Raw genomic sequence first — 4,404 nt, forward strand, 5'->3', positions numbered from 1 at the left:
TGAGTTACCAGAATACTCAGAGAGAGCCCAAATTTAGCTACTCCCAAAGCTGCCATTAAACATACTGCCAGCATCCTATTCAACGCCACGCTCACACACAGAAAACAAGTGCTCCAAATCCTCTGTCTCCAGAACACAGATGGAAGCCCAGTGTTCAATAAAATGGCAACACAACTAATGTTTAAAGAGCATATTTGAATAATGTTTAATCTATTTTTACTCCATAAATTGACAAAATAATGGGTTTATTGTACATCGTGAGCTGCCACAACACGGTTAGGGCAACGAGTGAAGAAGAGAGAACAGGCGGCACCTTTATTAACCTCCCCTCAAACCTCAGTGTCACCTGGAGAAATAATCACTGCAGGTCCAGCGTCCTAAAGAGTTTGAAAGAGCACCAAGTCCTATCATTCTTTAAGTCTTTAAGAAGGACGGGGAACTGCTGCAGAGGGTACAGCAAAGGGCTATGAAGATGATGAGGGGCCTAAAACATCTCTCTTATGAGGAGAGGCTGAAGGACTTGGGTCTTTTTAGTCTGGAGAAGAGAAGGCTGAGGAGGGATCTGATCAACGCCTATAAATACTCAAAGGGTGGGTGTCAGGAGGATGGGGCCAGTCTTTTCTCAGTGGTGCCCAGGGACAGGACAAGAGGGAACGGGCACAAACTTGAACATAAGAAGTTCCATCTCAACATGAGGAGGAACTTCCTTCCTGTGAGGGTGGCAGAGCCCTGGAAGAGGCTGCCCAGGGAGATGGTGGAGTGTCCTTCTCTGAAGACATTCCAAACCCGCCTGGACACGTTCCTGTGGGACCTGCTCTGGGTGACCCTGCTCTGGCAGGGGGTTGGACTAGATGATCTCCAGAGGTCCCTTCCAACCCCTACCATTCTGTGATTCTGTGATTCTTTTCTGCAGAGCCCAGCTCATTCAACGCTACAATAGAATAATCTTGTTATTTGGCAACTGTCTGCATAGAACCATTTCAATAGCATTGGGAAATAATTTTCAGAGAAGCGCCGAATGACTTCACTTGCAGTTTAGTCTTTGTTTCTAACCCATAAATCTCCTCAACGAAGAGTTCGCTGGTGGAAAGCAGGAATTTTCTCATCCTTTACTACTTTTTTGCATCTGTGTTTTAGAAGAGTCTGAATCTATGTTATCACTAATTATTACAATTAGGTTAATGCTGTTTTCTGTAATTAGTTTCTAATGAGCATATGTTCATCGATGAGGACTGCAGTCCATACGCGGTGCCATCGGAGCCGGAGGGGCCTGAGAAACACTCATCATGAAAATAGCGACCGTGTGATTGCGCTTCGGCACCGACCCTGCAAACACCTCGGGGTGAGCCCCCTTCTGCTGCCGTCAGACAAAATTAATTTAAATAAACAGAAATAACACCTCGAGAGTTAAAGGTACTATGGCAAAATCTAAGTAAAGTCACGTCTAAATTGTTTGAGCAATAGTTTAAGGGAGAAGAGTTGTCAAGTTTGATTCTTAAAATATTTTAATACATGTTTTTAAGCAAATGCTCTGCTGAGCAGAAGCTGGGACCGGGGAGTCCTGTCAGAGAGGGACCGTCTCTGTCCCCTGTCCCGTGCAACGCTGTCCTCATCACAGGGGTACGTGGCTAATGTATATATATCCCTATATATCACCAACAGCAAAAAGGTTATATTTGGGTCTTGCGTAAACCGTATTATGAGTAATTCTGATTTTGTAGGTGAGCATCTCTGCCGTGCATTTAGAATCATAGAATCGTCTAGGTTGGAAGAGACCCTTGGGATCCGAGTCCAACCATCTACCCTACTCTACAAAGTTCTCTAATCGAGCTGGGTGGCCTCCTCTGAAATATTCAAATATTAGTTCTATTGGTATTTAATGCAGATATGTATCACTAGATATTTATTGGTATTTATTAGTATTTCTGCTCTAGTTCTTTGGGCAAAGTTGTCAGTGTAATTGCAGAAGGGAGCGTTTATAAAATGAGGAGAGTTTGGACATTGATCCTTCTGGGATTCACAAAAGATACATCGAGATGTAGGAGTTATTTTAAGAGCTATATAATGATATGCCAAACCATTCAAAATTCAAAATTCACTTTGTGAGTTTTTGCCGTAAGGACCGAGTCACTTTAGGGAGGAGATATTCTGTGGTCCGAAATAATATTTAGGATTCATATAATTAAGATTATGGTTTGTGTTGTTTTATGCTTTGCCTGAAACTATAGATATATATACACACACAGGTTTTGAAGTATCACCTCTACACCTGATGGCAATCCTCCACCTTCCCTCTCCCCAGCCCAGTTAGGCCTCGCGTGGGTCTGTTTTGCTGAGTGTTCTTTTGGGGAGCAGGGCTCCTTGGGGTGAAGGCAGCCTGCCCTGGGCAGCCCCACCAAGTAACGAGGGCCTGCCGTTCTTCAGTGTTTTCTGAACGAGTGACAGAAAATAAATGCCGGGGACGGTGTTTTTCTTTGTAAACACAGGGCGAGGATGGAGAGGATTCAGGCAGGTGGCACATCTGAAACTACTTTTCATTTCTAAGCTGGCTGGGTTTGAAACGAGGCGAGGCCCATCGTACAGAACGTTTCTGTGCCGAATGAACCCCGCGTTTCTGGGGGGTGCGGGGGGTGCTGACCCAGACCTTCCCGCCCGGTGCCTCCTCCCTGGAAGGGATGCCCAATATTAGAGAGCTGGAGCCCCTGGAAGGGTTCCCGCCTCCCGCAGCCGGCGGCACCCACACTTCCATTCCTGGTGCCCAACTGTCCTACCCCTGCCCGGGGGGGGGCTCTTTTACCCAAGCGGGCAAGAGCCTCATGAGAGGGTCTCCCCGGCCTCCCGGCACTCACCAACCCAGCCTCCCCAGCACCTGGAGAGGTGAGGCTGGGGAGGAGGAGAAAAGAGGAGAGGACCAGACCCCCTTCCCCCCCCCCGAAAAAAAAAAAAAAAAAGTGCAAAGCATCATTTTTTTTTCCCGAAAGCGCCCAAAATAGCGCGCGCGGCCGCCGCACAAAGTCTCCTTATTATTCCTCCGGCGTCGGCAGCCGATGCGGGGAGAGGGATGCGCCTCCGCCGGGCCGCCGCCGCCCGCCGCCCCTTCCCCTGGGGGCGACCGAGCATCGCCGCCCGCTCGGGGGGCGCAGGGGCAAAGTGTGTGTGTGTGTGTGGGGGGGGTGGGGTGGGGATGGAGGGGGGAGGAAGAGGAGGAAGAGGAGCGGCGGCGGCGGCGGTTTCCCCTTTCCCCAGCCCCGGCTGGGCGGGCGCATGCTCACTGGTGCCCGCAAGCCCTGGACCATATTTGTCAGGACTACTCGAGAGACGGAGAAAAGAGAGAGAGAATTTTGGGGGGGTAAGGAGGAGCGGCGGGTTCCGAGCTGATCCGCAAGCCGCCTTAGGGCGCTGCGATGGCAAAGGCTGGCGATGGGGTTTAATTCCTTCCCCCCCCCCCCTCCACCCCCTCCTTCCCTCCCTACCCCCCCGCGAGGTTGAGGATGAAAGTTAGGGAGAGAGGGAAGCGCGAGAGATAAAGGAGGGAGAGACGCACCTCCTTCTCCCTCCCTTACGAAACGTATCTGGGGAAGGGGAGGAAAAGGGAGGGGGGGGGGTAAGGAGGGGAGGGGGGGGGGCTTCTCCCCCGCCACCTCGGGCAGGAAAAGGCTGGAAGTTAATGCCGGGGAAAGTGGGCAAGTGAGTCGCAAGTGGCTCGGGGAGCGGCCGGGGCAGGGGGGGACCTCACTAAATCCTGAGCGTACGAGTGTGAAAGAGGAACAAAAGAAAGAGAGAGGTGCCTGCTATTTCTTTTCTCTCTCCCCAAACACATGAAGGGAGTACATGTGTGTGTATATATATGTGTGCGCTGTGCAGCTATATACATACACAGGCACGCACGCACGTATGTGTATGTACATATATATATATATATATACACACACGGGGGAGGGAGCTGTGGAAATGTGCTTGGGGGGGCCTTTTTTGTTTTGTTTTCTTTTTTTTTTTTTTTGGGGGGGGGGGGTGGAGGTGGTTCCGAAGGGAGGGGGAAGGGAAGGGGGAGAGACATTTTGCAGACTTGCCCCACCAATGAGCTTGTCAGTTGGCTCCATTTAATGACACTTACGGGGCACCGCCGCGCCGTTGGGAACAATGTGATGCGGGTGTAGCGGCGGCGGCGGCGGCGGCGGCGCTGGGGGGGGGGGGACACGGACGTGTGTGTGTGTGGGGGGGTGTTTTTGTAGGGTTGTATGTGTGTGTGTGTGTGTGTGCGCGTACAGGGCTGTGAGCGCCGAAGGGAGGGAGGGGGCTCTCTCTTTGGCACCCCATTTCCCCCCCCCCCCCCATCCCCGGCTCTTTGTTCACAGAGGCTGAAGGACGGGGAGCAGTGCGGGCTGCCGGGCGGGGGGGGCGGGG

At 51.6% G+C, this 4,404-nt stretch overlaps 1 protein-coding gene across 1 annotated transcript in view; it reads left to right on the forward strand.

The window, feature by feature from the left end:
- Positions 1 to 3,286: 3,286 nt before the first annotated feature.
- The window catches only part of L3MBTL3 (L3MBTL histone methyl-lysine binding protein 3), a 79,097-nt gene continuing 77,979 nt past the window's right edge, over positions 3,287 to 4,404 (forward strand). The window contains exon 1 of the mRNA XM_074162109.1: positions 3,287 to 3,349. The gene's annotated coding sequence lies outside the window, so the exon portion shown is untranslated. The remainder of the gene's footprint in view (positions 3,350 to 4,404) is intronic.

This window comes from Numenius arquata, chromosome 2, assembly GCF_964106895.1.
Source record: "Numenius arquata chromosome 2, bNumArq3.hap1.1, whole genome shotgun sequence".
In the NCBI taxonomy this organism is placed as follows: domain Eukaryota; kingdom Metazoa; phylum Chordata; class Aves; order Charadriiformes; family Scolopacidae; genus Numenius; species Numenius arquata.